Source organism: Ptychodera flava, chromosome 12, assembly GCF_041260155.1.
Source record: "Ptychodera flava strain L36383 chromosome 12, AS_Pfla_20210202, whole genome shotgun sequence".
NCBI lineage: Eukaryota > Metazoa > Hemichordata > Enteropneusta > Ptychoderidae > Ptychodera > Ptychodera flava.
The window spans coordinates 43,735,913-43,752,351 of record NC_091939.1 but is presented as its reverse complement, the minus strand read 5'-3'; the positions used below and the strand labels follow the sequence as shown (position 1 = coordinate 43,752,351).

At 36.2% G+C, this 16,439-nt stretch overlaps 1 long non-coding RNA gene across 1 annotated transcript; it reads left to right on the top strand.

Annotated features, from left to right (window-relative positions):
• The first annotated feature begins 1,081 nt into the window (after positions 1 to 1,081).
• Positions 1,082 to 14,181, top strand: LOC139145966 (uncharacterized). The gene is made up of 3 exons (XR_011555069.1): positions 1,082 to 1,127; positions 7,757 to 7,819; positions 13,004 to 14,181. It is a non-coding gene; the product is annotated as an uncharacterized lncRNA (long non-coding RNA).
• Positions 14,182 to 16,439: the final 2,258 nt, after the last annotated feature.

Below are 16,439 nucleotides of genomic sequence, written 5' to 3'. Positions count from 1 at the left end.
TGTGCATAGCTATGACATTAGTCAATGTCCTTGTACCAACTTTTAATAAAATCAGTTGAAACATGCCTGAGTTATGGCTCTGTACATGAAAAAATCGTAATAAAATGGCCGCCTGGCGGCCATATTGGATCGTATCAAAAAATAAATTGACGTGCATCTGTATGACATCTGAAGTAATCCTTGTATTAAGTTTGAATGAAATCGCTCCAGGCATCTCTGAGATATCTGCGTGAACGGACGGACGGACGCACACACGCACGGACGGACGGACGCACGGACATGACCAAACCTATAAGTCCCCCCAGACGGTGTCTGTGGGGACTAATTATACGCTTAATATTGGTGGTTATTATGTCATAATTGACGTTCATGAGTCTCTGTGATACAAAAAAATGTCATAAATTTTTGGGATTTTTGGATGACCCTTGACCTGTTTTTTTCGCTTCCCTTATTAAATATGCATAATCTCAATGTTTATGCTATGAGTTAAGTTTCAGTCAAATTTATAAAAGTAGCTCTGGTAATCATAAGCAATCATTGTGAATATTTTGATAATTTTAGGATGACCCTTGACCTTTTTAAAGTACCTCATTAAATATTCATATACAGACTTGGTAGTTGGTGACAATGACACCTTCCGGAACATATTGCGTATGCTAGTGTACACATTAACACTATCCAAGATCAGTGAGGTTACCACACGTAACAATTACAAAATCAGCACTGATTTTTCCCCGATTGCCATCAGTACATTTGATTGATAGAATGAGTTATTCAACTTCCATTGCAAACAAATGAAACTATAAAAACGTACTTAGCTTTGACTTTGGCTTAGAACAATTATCGTAAACATTCTAACTTGTATAAGGTTGTTGTTACATACCGTTGCTCTTTTAATGACATCAGTTGAAATCACGATCATGATCAGGGTTATGTGCATGCCTCTGTATATACATGTATTAGAAGACAGAGACTGCGCCGCGTAGTGTTTAATGTAATGATTACTTTCGTTTGGAGAGGGAGTGCGTAGTCTCTGTTGTTAAGTTTAGTCATGTCGCCATCAACGTTAAGAATGAGAACAGCGTGACCTTGTCACATGCGCCATATTGACACATCAGCTTTCGAAGGTAAGCGTATTTTTTTTGTGAGTGTCGCAAGAGCATATGATATTGACGTGGAAAACGAATTCAGTTCAGCACAGTTGTTCGGTTGAATGAATGGTGGAATGAATAAATGGCGTTGAGCTAATTTAGAACTGTGATTGAGGCTGTACGCTGAGTTTGAAGGGCGAAGTCATTGGTCCTGCCTTCTTTGATGGGGAATTTCCGGTCTCCCCGACGCGACAAACTTTCAATCCTTGTTGACTTTCTATCACTTTCGTACTATTTTATGGCAAGTATCAGACTTATTCTACCACAACTTAAAAACTGATAGTGCACTTTGAGTTCATTTTGTACTGTTTTTCATAGTATTTGATCGCCGGACGTATCAGGTCTGCAGGCGATACGTGTCGGCTACGTAGATGATAGACGGTCTGGCATTGGTGTCCGACATGTGACAAGTAATTTGGTTGGTTGTTTGGTGGTAGAATATTTAATCATATTTGCTATGTGATGATTTAGTTATCTTTAGCCCGGCAAGCAAGGGTTACAAAAACTTATTTTTGTTTGTGAGGTTTATGGTGCCGGGCATGTCATGATATCCTTTAAAATCAAAAGAAAACTCTGTGTATGATTGTAATGCCAAGTGTTTCACCCGTTTCAAGAATATTGTTGGGGGGGGGGGGGGGGGGTCTACTCTGGCAAGAAGGGGCTGCAACAATCTTCAACTCAGTGGATAATATTGCTTGAGTAAACATCTCTAGCACAACAAAACTAGCCATACTAATGCCACACAATGCCATACAAAACTCTGTGTGCTGACATGTCAACTTGAGTGTGCATCTGTCTCACACATCATGTTTCAAAAATAATTATCAATACTACAATACTTAACCACCCACTTATAACAATAAATTCAGTCTCATTAATATTGCTGATTTTAAATGATACCCCTAGCCACACCTTTATACAAAACTTTCTCTGCCGACATATTTTTACTTCACTGTGCATCCATTCAGCATGTCATGTTTGATACATCAGAATCAATACTAGAATACTATACCACTCTCTTTCAATAATTGATTTATTATGTTAATATTAAATGATACCTTTGGCATTACCAGTGCTACCAGTATACAGCTACATGGGAAAGTTTAACTGCTGACATGTAAACTTGCGTATGCATCTATCCCTAATATTAGTTTTGATATATAACTACCTATACTGCAATACAATACATACCACTCTCCTTCAATAATTGATTTTTTATCCTTTGTTATTATTATAATAATTTTAAATGATACTTCCAGCCTTGCTAGTGCTATACAACTGCATCATCTGCTGATATGTAAAATTGAGTGTGCATTAATCCAACATATCATGTTTGATACATCACTATCTAAGTACAATACTATATACAACTCTCTTACAATACTTTATTTATTTTCATTAATTATGCTAATTTTAAAGGGTATCCCTAGCCTTACTAATGGTATCAAACTGCATAAAAAAACTTAGCGAGCTGATGTCAACATGAATGTGCAACCATCCCATATATTATGTTTGATACATCATTATCTACATGTATGTATGATGCTTTACCACTCTCTTATAATAATTAATTTATTTTCATAAATTATGCTAATTTTAAATAACAACCCAGTATAGACATTGGTGTATGAAACATGATATGAGGGATGGATGTACACTCACGAAAATATGTCAGCAGCCATACCTTTTTTGGCGGTTTTGTAGCATAAGTAAGGCTAGGGGTATCATACAAAATTATAAATTAATGAGAGTAAATTATTGTGAGAGAGTGGTTGATTATTGTACGGTACATAGTGATGTATTAAAGCAGCAATAGGGGTATACAAGGAGGATTACAGCTTTTGTTCGCATTTCTTACTTGGCACTCGAAGGGGTCACTTCACATACACACTTCCCCAAAAAAGGCTATATCAGAAGTTATACTACACAAAATGTAAAACAACTTGGTCAGATTGACTATGAATACATTTGAAATAGATTTCTGTGGTTTATTCTCTGACCATAAAACAAACCAAGACGCATTTTTACTGAATTTACTACCCTGTATGATCAAAAGTTATGCTTGCATTGACTTCATATACATTGTATGCACAGTTTGCTGTCAATCATTGTGCTGCGCAAATGTTAAGGTAGCGATGCATGTTAGAAGGCGATTCTTGTGAAATTTCACTTTTTTACATAAATGGGTAGGGCTGATACTGCCCCTCATCATTTTACACGCGTATTGGTGAAAAGGATTACGGATTGTCTAAAAACCGCGCATTTCTAAAATAGTGGGCCATAGAACCCCTGCAGTAGTGTTTTTGTTTGCAGTGTTTTCTCGATTTCTTCTTTTACCGTTTTTTACAACTTCAAAAGAATTTAACTTCGCTTTGCGTCGGCCAAATCGTCCCAAAATTTCACACATGCTTGTATACATATCGTACATATACAGTCAGACGCCATTTATCCGAAAGTCGATTATCTGAAATTCGGTTTATCCAAACAAATGTTCATGGTCCCATGAACACTGACATTTATAGTTATAAGACCGATTATCCGAACGATCGATTTTCCGAACAAATTACCGACCGCCCAACAAGTTTGGATAAACAGCGTCCGACTGTAAACGGATTTTCATTTTGCCGGTAATGGACTCCACGCTTGAATTATCAAAAGTTGAATTTGACTCTGCGTGATTCATAGCAATTTTTTCTGAACTTCCAACTTCTGAGTTCTGTAATTTGTGAATGAAAGCAGATAACAAAAAACAAAATATCCATTTTTATCCCAGTGAGCTCTAGTTTTGAATGAGATATTAAGTTTAAGAAAGTGATTGAAAGTTTTTGACTTAAATTCTTTTGAATGAAAAAATTGCAAAATTGAGTTTTTTTGCCCTAAAAACATGCCCATGTCGGGATCCAAAGAAATTTTTTAAATCAAATTAAATTTCAGATATTCAGCTTTCAGGAAATGTATGGTTTATTGGGGTTTCCTCTCTGTCTTCGATGAGAACTATGGCTTTGAAAAAAATAGTGACAACATCACTGTTCGCTCCCATATAGTTATCAAAACAAGTCAAATTGTATGAAACATGGACATACATATACAGACAGACTGACATACACAGACTGGTACAGAGTGATGACATTGACCCCAAGTGTGCCTTGGCCCATGGAGAGTGATAAAGATATAACAAACAGCTGAGTGTAATGATAGAATAGTTAAGTATAGGCCTATACAGGCACTGAGAGTGAATATGTTACAGCAATTTGATAGTTTCTTTTCCTTTTCTACTTCTGTGATAATATTTAAGACAATCAATCTGCAAGGCAGTTTATGTATTGACAAATATGTTATCTTTTACAAGCACACAGTAAACTGTTCTTGATTTTTCATTTAGAATATTTGACATAATGACATAGACTGAAATACATAACATGCAACCAATGTTTACACTTTGCCCATATGGAGAAATTTCAACATACAATCATCAACTCAGAAACCCTACAGGAAAAAGTAAACATTGTTTTCTTCCAGAACAGCTGGTACATCCACATCTGGAACAACTTACAAACTTAATCAATTACACAAGGATGATGACACAAGAGATAAAGTTAAACTGTGGTGAACTTGACTATTCCTTTCAAATCCTTACCTAACCTCACATCTTCAACTAAAATACACTGCATGGTTAATTGTGCACAAAAATACATCAGGGTGGACCATTTGATAAGGGATGGTGTCTGGAAGATCGATGGGGTACATTATCTTTTTTATCCGATCCATTGTACATTCTTTTTTCCCCATTCTCCCACTTTTTCCTTTTGTCAAACCTTCTCTGGCTGAATTTTTTATTGGCATTTGTTTGGAATTTTTTCAAAATCTGCCAGGATTTTTTTACCGCATTTCAACACCAAATACAGTTTACCATATCAAATGCTTACTAAATCACCACATTATATACTCTTAGTTCCAGTAGGTATAAAATTACCAAAAAAAATCTTAAAAATACAAAATGAAAGATGTCCTAGTAAAACTGAAAGTTTCGCAAAGTTGCCTTCAAAATTCCGGATTTCAACTTAATTTCAATATATCTTATTAACAGAAACCCTAAGGACCGGTTCACTAAATATCAAAGCAATCAGACTGGTAAATTTTGAGAAACAAATTTTTTGACCAAAAATGAGAAAAATTGCCACCCAAAATACAAAATTGCAGATTTCATCCTAATTTTAAATATATCCAATTAACATAAACCCTAGGAACCTGTACACTAGATATCAAAGCTACCAGATCAGAAGTTATAGGAGAAAAACTTTTTGACCAAAAAAGGCAAAAATTGCCCCCCCCCCCAAAAAAAAAAATTGCCAGTTTCAACATATCTTCAATAAATTATATTGAGATTAATCTTAGATACCTGTATACCAAATATATGTATCAAAGCTATCAAATCAGCAGTTTTTGGATTAAAAATTTTTTTATCAAAAATTGGTAAAATTGCCCCAAAATTACAAATATGACAATATCAATACAATTTGTACAAGCATGACTGAGGTCATTCTGAGGAACATGAATATTAATTTCATAGCAATGCAGACGAGCAGATTTCAGAGACAACAAGATTTAATGACTAAAATAGAAAAAAAAAACCAAAAAAATACAAAAATGCAAACATGCAAATTTCATCCCATTTTTGCACACATAATTTAGAATACCTAAATAAAGAAATCTGCATACCAAGTTTCAACCAAATCTGACCAATGCTCACTGAGTTTTAGCCATTTGCAGGATTTTTCCTTTTTCCCCCTCATTTGCATATTTTTTGCACTGACATGTTCATTTGAACAAATTCACATCTCCACCCCTAGGTGCACCTGTACACCAAATACTAAGACAGTAGGTGCTACGGTTTAGGAGTTTTTGATGTGGACGGACTAACAGACATACATACATACTTACGTACATACACACAGATGCCATTTTGCCACCTTATACGAATACCTCCCATTTGCATATATACATATGCATATATGGGAGCGTAAAAATCGTGCAGTAACAGCATCGCTACCGTAACTATTTATTTGGTGAGGGTGTTTGGCAAGTTAGCTAATCTTATAATTGGACGGTAAATAAACAGCTTATGCAACTCATTGTTTTACAGCTGTTGGGGAAAGCCTGGCAAAGAGATCTCAAAATTTTATATTTTAGTGTTAGTGTTTTTAATCTTTGGTTAAAAAGAGCATTTCAGCCATTCCTGTGGACAGTAAATGTTTTTAGGCGATACTGATCAGGGTCTTTGCCATAGAATAACATGCTTCACACTTGTATGGTGAAGTGGGGAAGGTTATGGACTCATTGCCAGCCAAACACTCAAATTACTCACAGGGAAAAGGGATACTATTGGCAATCGTTGCATCGGATGCAGCTGATTCAGTACTTTAATTAGTTCTACCTAAATAGACGAGCTCAGGCTTTTTCATTTGGTCACCACTAGCATGCTCTGTTACCATGTTCTGGTGCCCATCACTCAGTTGCACATTGTTAGCAATCGAGACTACACGGCCTCACCTATATGTGAACCACTCTTCTAGCATCAAAACTTTGGTTTGATGTGTTTGAAAGCCGTTGAAATTTCCCCTCATGCTTGCATAAACTTGAACTTACAAGAAATGACTGAATGAATCTAAGAAACAACACCTACAGAGAGACTTTGATGGAGGCATACATTGACTGTAAAGCCACTTGTAGCCAGTTATCACTGCTACCCTACCATTCCCCTTAGTCCCAAGGAGCACAGCATGTGAAATCATGTAACTATAACCATAATGAATCACTGTGAAACAAATGCTAAGATTAGGCGACAAATATAACTTATGGGATTAATAGTTCTGGTGTGAAGATAAGCACCAGGAGTTGGTAAATACTGGGTGGAGTGCAATCCCTGAGATTGATGGTTGCAGCTTTAAGTAGACATGCCAGCAAAAAAAAAGTTTGTATGGAGTTGTGTAGCATTATTACAGCTACGGTATTATTTAAAATTGGCATAATTAATGAGAGTAAATTAATTGTTTTAAGAAAGTGGCATGGTATTGTAATATTGATAGTGATTTATCAAACATTACATGTGAGGAGGATGCACACTGAAGTTGACATGTTAACAGACAAAGTTTTGTATGGAGTTGTTTAACATTCAAGGATAGTTGTACTGCAAACAAATAGAAAAGACAGACTCGCAACATGGCTTCTCTCTTTTGTCATTCAAAGAAGCTTCAAGTGTGACAAACCCGACATAGACAAGTTTTGGTCTTGTGCACAATTTATTATTACACGATATGCGACAATTGAGATGAGATTTCACAGAATACTGTTAATTTTGCCATCAGTGACAGTATGACCTTAGCCAATGCCCATATACACACACTGTTGCACTGGGGACTGAAACACAGTCAGATGTCAATCTCAGTCTTCACTTTCTTATTTTCCAGATTTATAACAAAAAGAACACAAACACAACAGACCCTGCTTCAAAACATCAATTACCAGTCCTACTAATTAAGCTTCTATCTTCTCATATGCTCATATATTATCTCCATCCCTTACATATGTCCTTTTCTATTTTGCAGACCCAAATATATCACATATCCAGACTGCAAGAAAACAGCTGTTCCCATCTACAGCTGACTCTGGTAATTACTCCAAACAATTAAATTTCCTACATTTCATCATTTACAGCACATTCTTGAAGTGGCACTCCAACTCTGTCATATTTTTAAAACACATTATTAACTCCCATTTGTCATGTAAATGTATGACAAATGAGAGTTATACAGTGGAAAGGATGCATGTATGTATGTATGTATGTATGTATGTATGTGGGTATGTCCTTTTTTATGGCACATCTTTATCAATCATATTCTTCTTGTCAGTGCTATCATCAGCACCAACTACACTACTAAAATGTGTATATCTACACAAGCCATACCTCAGATGTGAGTGTGTCAGAGTCATTGACTCTATTTTTTTTTAATATCTATGATCAATATTTGAGGTTCCAACTGCACGTAGATCATGCAATATCATTAAAAACATGTCATTGCCCAAGTGGATTTTTAACATCCCAGCATTTCCAAATATCTCAAATTTTATTGTTGTGCTGAATCACAGTATCCGATGTTCGATCAACAACACACATCCCACGCGCACTATCCTACAATTCAATATTCCAACTGCAAACACTATGCCTTTACCTCTGGTGATATCAACCAAACTCCCCTTTCCATTTTTCAAAAGCCTCGCTTACTTGATCTTCTGCAGCAATGGTATAACCATTAACCAGCGCAATCTGCACACAACAGTGATACTGCACAAACAGTAGCATAGATTTCTTTCAAACGCATATCTAATCCCATATTCAGTTGCCAAAAACACCACTACCAGACATTCAATGTTAAGACACAATTTAAGTGGGCCACCAAAATCTAACTTTTCCTTTCATATCACATGATCCACACATAGTTGCAACATCAAATATCAACCACAACCATTAAAATAAGGTATTTTAATTAAAAATATTACAAAGTGGGTATGCCACCTCAATGTATGATATAACACAACTCAAACTATCAATTACACTTCATTATAAATACTATTAATACCATTTACTAATAATAATCTCCTCCAATATCATATTGCTTTATTTTATTTATTTTGACCTTATTTAATGAACATAGCCTGATTAACTCTGAAAAATTAAATCTTCCCCAAGCCCTCAGAGCAACAAGAAGTATAGTGCCTTGCTCAAGGGCACAACATCATTGCCACTAACTCAACATCCTCTTATAGAAGTCAACAACAAAATCTGGGTCCAGGTATTGACCCACAATCCTCTCATTGTGAGTCTTATACACTAACCACTGAACCACAATTCCTCCTTTCTTTTTCACCCATGCAGACATACCACACAAGAAAAGAATGCTGCAGATCCAAAAAGAACTCAAGACAATCCAACAACAATCACTGGCTACGTTCATCGAATCACTCAAATCAGCAACAGAATTACCGGAAAATTGCAGACCTCAGCCAACACATACATGCGATTTGTATCATTCTATAGCACCAAACATTTTGATCCACTTAACATTTCTGCAACAAAAAAACAAGCCATCACGCTGCACAACGTAAAAATACAACCATGCTTTAACAATATCAATGAAGATGAAGTTAAACTGCAATTTAACACCACAATTAAAAACGTCAATTCCTGTCTATTCCCTTACGCCGAAGAACCAATCACCATCTCCCCTCTAGACACAATTCCACTCAAACAAGATCACCAACAAGTACACATCACTGCCAAAGTTATTCAGCAGGATTCAACTCAGTCCAGCATACAAACAACCAAAAGAAACCTCCCCCTCCAGAACCATATCATAGCGGATAGCACACATGCCATACGTTTAGCTGTTTGGGGCCCTCTAACCAACACACTCCAGTTGAATCACTCATACACCTTACAAAACCTAACTATCAGATCATACCTTGGCACTAAATACCTAACCACAACAACAAACACAACCATCGCACCAGCACCAACCCCAGACAATGTTGTCACGTCCTACTCAGATCCTAACAGTGAAACAATCATCACCACTCCAAGCATTTGTTCGTTCACAAAAACACTCCTCTGCATGAAAAAAAACTGTAACCAAACAGCCCCTTATCTCACCCCTTTACCAACTCTTCTTAAATGCACAAAGTGCAACTCAACCCAGCGCACTAAAGACATGGCAATACATTTCACAGGATCTATCACCGTAAAGCAAAATAACAACACCTTTGATCTCACATTCACTAAAACTACTCTGACTTCATACATTTCCACTCTCCTTCCAGAAAACTTCTCTCTCTCTCCTGGTCCACCACTCACAGTATTCACTGCTGATGACATTTCATTAGCTCTTCTCAAACAAGATACTCCTTTCTGCATTCAATATGACAAAAATACACGTGTCATCACTTCTTTCACACCACACACGTACACAAGAGTAATCAAACTGTTTCATCACTTCATACCTTCCATAAATTTTATCACCCCATTAGTTTCTTTCTCGGACTTCTACAGGGCTCCTTACTTTTCAACATGGAGGGTTCTCATCTCTCATATAAACACTTAAACATCTATTTGCTATCTTAAAATTGCCGGTGACTGAAACTCACTTTTATCACAAGCGCAATCCCTCCCACAGTTTTTAAATCAACACTATCACACGCTAATTGACACCTTGTTTCTAGATTCTGTTCATTTTTTCGCTTTGGCAAAATATACACACTTATTCTGGTAATTGACACATGTTAATACTTGTGACTTCCAAAATATTCAACACATTCACTTACTTTGAGTATCTTCATATTTTCTCATAAAAAAGTCAACACTTCACTTGTTGGTAGATGGAATTTTTGATGTTTCTTTTTTCTCTTCAAACCTAGTTAATTAGTTATTTCTGAAAAAAACAACATTTTCACCTGCTGGTGATTGACATTTGTTTATGTTTGTGTCCCTTTATAACTTTTGTTAATTATTTATTATAAAAAACACTTTCACCCGTAGGTGATTCCCATTTGTTTATGTTTGTTGTATCTTTGAAACTGTGTTTCTTTCCCAGTTATTAGGCTTAGATATTATTTATTTTAAAAACAATGCTTTCACCTGTTGAGGATTGATGTTTCTTTTTCCTCTCAAACCTAGTTTAATTAGTTATTTCTGAAAAAACAACATTTTCACCTGCTGGTGATTGACATTTGTTTATGTTTGTGTCCCTATACAACTTTTGTTAATTATTTATTATAAAAAACACTTTCACCCGTTGGTGATTCCCATTTGTTTATGTTTGTTGTATCTTTGAAACTGTGTTTCTTTCCCAGTTATTAGGCTTAGATATTATTTATTTTAAAAAACAATGTTTTCACCTGTTGAGCATTGACATTTCACAATATTTCTTATTTCTTTAAAACTTAGTTATATTAGTAATTTGTTATAAAAAACAACACTGTCACCTGCTGGTGATTGACATTGCTTTATGTTGTTTCATTAAAGTTTTGTTATTTATTTATTTTTTATTTATTTATTTCAAAACCACTTCTGCTGATGATTGGAAGTTGACTATGTTTGTTATTTCTTTAAAAACTTCCGTTTGTTAGTTATTACAAAAAAAAAACACCATAACCTGCTATAACTGACATCTTTTTATCTTTGTTGTTTCTCAGCCAAATCTTGTAAGTTACCTTTTTATTAAAAGTGTTCATCTTCCAATATTATGTGTCTTGTCATCTTTTTATTCATAAGATGTCAAATCCTTGTTTCTCCACATATGCTCCATATATAATTGACCAAAATAACAATATTACATCACAGTTTGTTGGTTGGTTTAGTTCGTCCCTACGAACGCACCAAATTTACTGATTGGTAACAAAGAGCTCATACTTGTGTAAAAGAGTCAATATGTCACATGACCAGACTCATTAATTATGCACATATCTAATTCTAAGCTAACCAATAGGGCTAGAGTGCCGCTTTTTGGTACACAAGGAGTACTATGGGATAGAAATCTTTTGTCAATATGGCACGTGACCAGACCTAATTAATTATGCTCATGTCTTAATCTAATTTAGCCAAATGACCTAGAGAGCCAAATTTCAATACGTAGGGAGCACTTTGGGATAGAAATATTTTGACAATATCGCACCTGCCCAGACCTTATTAACTATATGCATATCTAATTCTAGGCTGACAAATAGGGCAAGAGCACCGAATTTTGGTACATAACGAGTACTATAAGATAAAAATCTTTTCTCAAATGCCCAATTTCAAGGTCAATTTTTGTGTGTATATGTAATATTAGGCTTGGGCATCGCCAACGCTGCTTGCAGCTTTAATTTTTGAAATGCTCTCCCTCAATAATTATGAGTCTCGGCCTTGATATCATCCCAGTTATGAATATGATTTGCAGGAATTTAGAGTATTGCTGCGAAGAAGCAAATATCTGATGCCAACTCCTAATATGAAACTTGTTTCAATTGCTGGCAACAATCTATCAGTTGAATTGCTTCACTTCGAAAGCACTGCAAAATCTAGGCTGTTCAAGATTATCACTGATTGCCTCGTCCAAAAAAAAATACCCTGAACGCATGCCTCATGTTAACCCAATTTGTATAACAGAGGAGTAGGAAATAAATAACTCAAAGGATGAAAATAAAACAAATGATCAGTTGAAACAAGAAATAAATATCCTTCTCGCTGTATTGCCAAATAAAGTACAGGTTGATCTTCAAAAACAACTCTTTCAAGCAAAGAGAAAGGACTTACTACTGGCACTTTTGAACAGATGCAGGGAGCACGTAAATGTAGCTACCAAACCGAGTTAGCAAATTTCGAATTGAACAATTGCTCCATGTAATGTTCATGTTGATGTAGCATGTATTTTAGATGTAACTGATATCACCACCATCAACAAAAATGCGTTTGTTATGAGCAGCCAGGAGAATGACTGCAGTGTTTCATCTAGAGAGCGGGACGGGGGATTCCCCCTCTATTGACCTGTTGGCATCTCCTAGTAATATTTCAAGGGTGGACCAACCCCCCCCCCCCCCACCCCCATGAAATGGTGCCATTCACAGCAAAGAGATACAAGTAGAACACATGAACTTGGTGAAATCTCCCCTAAATTTCAGGTAAAGGGGGAAAATCCCCCCTGTTGATGTCACCCTGGATGAAACACTGTGATTGAAGTACATCATCTTCATAGACATGTATACCTTTATTATGTTGAACTATTGATTGTAACTTTGAGGGTGTAATGCATTATATCTTACAGGTAAATGATGATCTGGATGAGATTATCAAAGAAGCCAGTGTGCCAGAACCACTGCCGTTGGTTGTCCTTAATTGAAGATGGGAAAATCAAACAAGCAACACTTATCGCAGAAAAAAGGAAAATTCAGGATATTAGGAGCATGCAGCCATGTGTTGGTGATTGATGTAATAGTTGCACTACTAGCATGCTACTACATGTTAGATATATCCTTTCTACAAAAAAAATTTCCAATACCTACGCTGTTGGATGATATCTTACTGAACAAGCAGTCAACGTGCAAAAAATCAAGTTTCGTCAGTATGTAAACAATATTGTGAGCAAATTCCCATAGAAGTTGGCATTCTGTTACTAAGCTTATGTATTTTTGTAAATCAAGATTTATATTTTTTGTTACATACGATAAAGAATTACATCAACAAGTATGTAGTAAAGACAATGGAACTTTACAAGAAATGTAACGAATAAATAAATAAATATAAGCTCTGGTACATGTAGTTGTAGGAAGTCTGACAAAAGTGAATTTGCAGCCATATATTGTCCTCCATGTTGGTCAGTACAATTTGTCATGCAACAGTGTCAGCTGAGATAATTTTTGAATGAAAATGGTGTTGTGATTACCAGTTTTACAGGCATACTTATTTCTTACAATGTTATCAACTTTTAGTCCTCATGGATGTAGTCTGGTGGGGACTTATAGATTGGGTCCCATATATCTGTCTGCCCTTCCGTCCATCGGCAGCCGTTAATTTCTCTCTTATCCCTGAGCCGATTTTTTTCAAACTGTGTGCAAGGATCAACTACTGTACAGTGGCATACATGCATGTCAATTTATTTCATGATTCGATCCAATATGGCCACCTGGCAGCCATTTTATTGCAATTTCATCATGTTTTTGAACTATAGCTCAACTATCCCTAAACCGATTTCATTCAGTGTTAATACACCGATAAAGTACTATGGCATATACGCACATAATATAGGGCTCGAAATTAACGTTTTTCCCTGGTAGTCCGATTGGGCTACCATTTTCTGAAGTTGGTAGCCCAGTGACAAGATCTGGTAGCCCATGAAGAGATTTTTTGTAAAGGATATTTTTACATCTATATATTTATGAAGTGACTTTTCAAGTCATTTGTCATCAATACCTGCAGATCATAGCCTTAGGAAAATGGTACAGCATATGTGGACAACCTGTGCTCTCGCTGTCGCTCGTAACTTTCGTAAATTAAGAACAAAAATGAAAATTTACGAAAAAAAATGAATGCTCGATCGGCCATTTACGAACGATTTTGTTGTTTTTGAAGCCTGATTTTCGGTCAAGATTGTGAATTCCGGGGAAATACTGTCATATCTCGTCTTTCAAAACCTACGCTGCCCCTATCATCGGCGCATCGACACATGGTGATAGCTGGCTTTGGACTTTGACCTGTGAGATAACATGAGCATGCGCGAAAAGGTTTCAAGATCCCCGGGTCTTGTAATCTCATAGTGGTGTGTCATGCATTACCACCCCACCCCATTATGGTAGTTTCGAGACACCCAAACACTCACATGCTGTCAATTTTCCGAATGGACTGTTGAAGCGGATCGAGGGAAGCGGGCAGTTACAAATACTTTGGATTGATAGTATCCAGTTGGGAAAGAAAGTTGGGCATAAAAACGGCAACTGATGTGAAAAAATACGAAACAATGAAACCGCCGAGCTAGAAGAGACAAGAACAGTCAGCCTGAAAGACAGTCGAACTACAGCAGAACTGTAGTCCGGACCGCGCATGGTTGAACATGTACAGCAAAGTGTTTTCTGTGCATGGAGGTGGAAGTGAGCCGGAAATCTTAGATGTCATAGATTTGTCATTTGACGATCTGCAAATTGAATTTTTCAGTCAGCTTGCCAATTTTAATAGGTTTCCTTCAAAATATTTTACAAGAAACTGTCTCAGCAAATGTTATGAATACTGATAGTTTTCTATGATCCAGAGAAAATGCTGTGCACAGTCCCATGACCAAAAAGTTTATCCAGACAAAAAATAAATGACGATCATCTGCAGCGTTTAAAAGTGTAACTGTCTCTAAGAAAACATTAGCAGGATCACCAGTCTCAGTTTGCGTACTAAATTTGATTGAGATGAGACAAAATTTGTGCGAAACCACAGACTGCCAAATGTTCTGATCAGTGGTTGTTTAAAAAGAATTTTAGAGATGAACATGGCATAATGACTGCAGCTATAGAGGCACCACCTAGTACCCATGGATGACGTTCATACTTTCAATTTGAAAGTAACAGAGCTTTCCAAATATGAAAAACAGGGGGCAGATTTTCTAGCATCTAAAACTTGTGCAAACACTGATAATATTTGATAATATTAATGACCGCTTCATAAATTAATATATATAATCATCAACCACTGACTACACACACAAAGGGAGTTATGATTTGTGTCACAATATACTTGAACATGTTATGCTGGGAGAGTAATTTAATAACATTCATTGGCCGTTGACCAAAATTACACACTTTATTGAGACAAGGAAGAAATTTCAATGTTACAAGCATTCCCATGACCATGATGCACTGTGTTATTCAATAAATCTTTTGAAAATGCGTATCAAAATATGAGTGTTCATTGTCAAAAAAACTAAAAAGGGATTTTTCATTTTCTTTTGTCTATAATGAAATCATTCATCATTTCTATCCCCTAAAATCATCTATTGAGTACCAGAAGTGCTTGTTGAAAGTTGGTGGGTTCAGAATAACATAATTTGTGCTTACTAATATTTTTTGAACCCAATTCGTAAATTTACTAACAATTTCGGAAGGCCAGGGAGAGCACAGACAACGGTGATGCCTCAAAGTTTGACGACCTATTCACACATATGCAGAGCTTCTATGCAAATTGTGTTGTTCGCCATGACAACTTTTCACTCAGCACGTGTACATAACATGGCTTAAAATAGGTTGGCGAAGAATTTCTGGATGACAACTTTGTAAAGTCATGTTCCTAATACTTTCGTGGCAATTTTGGCTATACTTCTCCACCATAGAACGCTATCATGGCATGATCATGTACACTTCGGAAAGTGTAATTTGTGGATGGCCCGACAGCTTTTTCTTCACAGTTTGAATAATTTTGTGTTTAATTGTGATCGATACATTGTGATTAAAAAACTATGAAAATAAATTTTCGTGGGCAATCATTTCTAGGGCCTATCATCTAAGTTCATCAGTTCAGATAATGATATTTTATTGAAAGTTTGTCGCAACAAATTCGACTGCACTGTCGCCTTTTAACTTGCATAAAAAAGTCATAGTCTGGCCTTTCTGTGTCCAGCTGGGTTGACTGTATGAGCGTTGGTCATCTCAAAGCGATCAATATCATGTCGCCCACTAAGTAATTCATGTCCCTGGCTTTGGTAGTCTGTGGGCTACCATTTTATG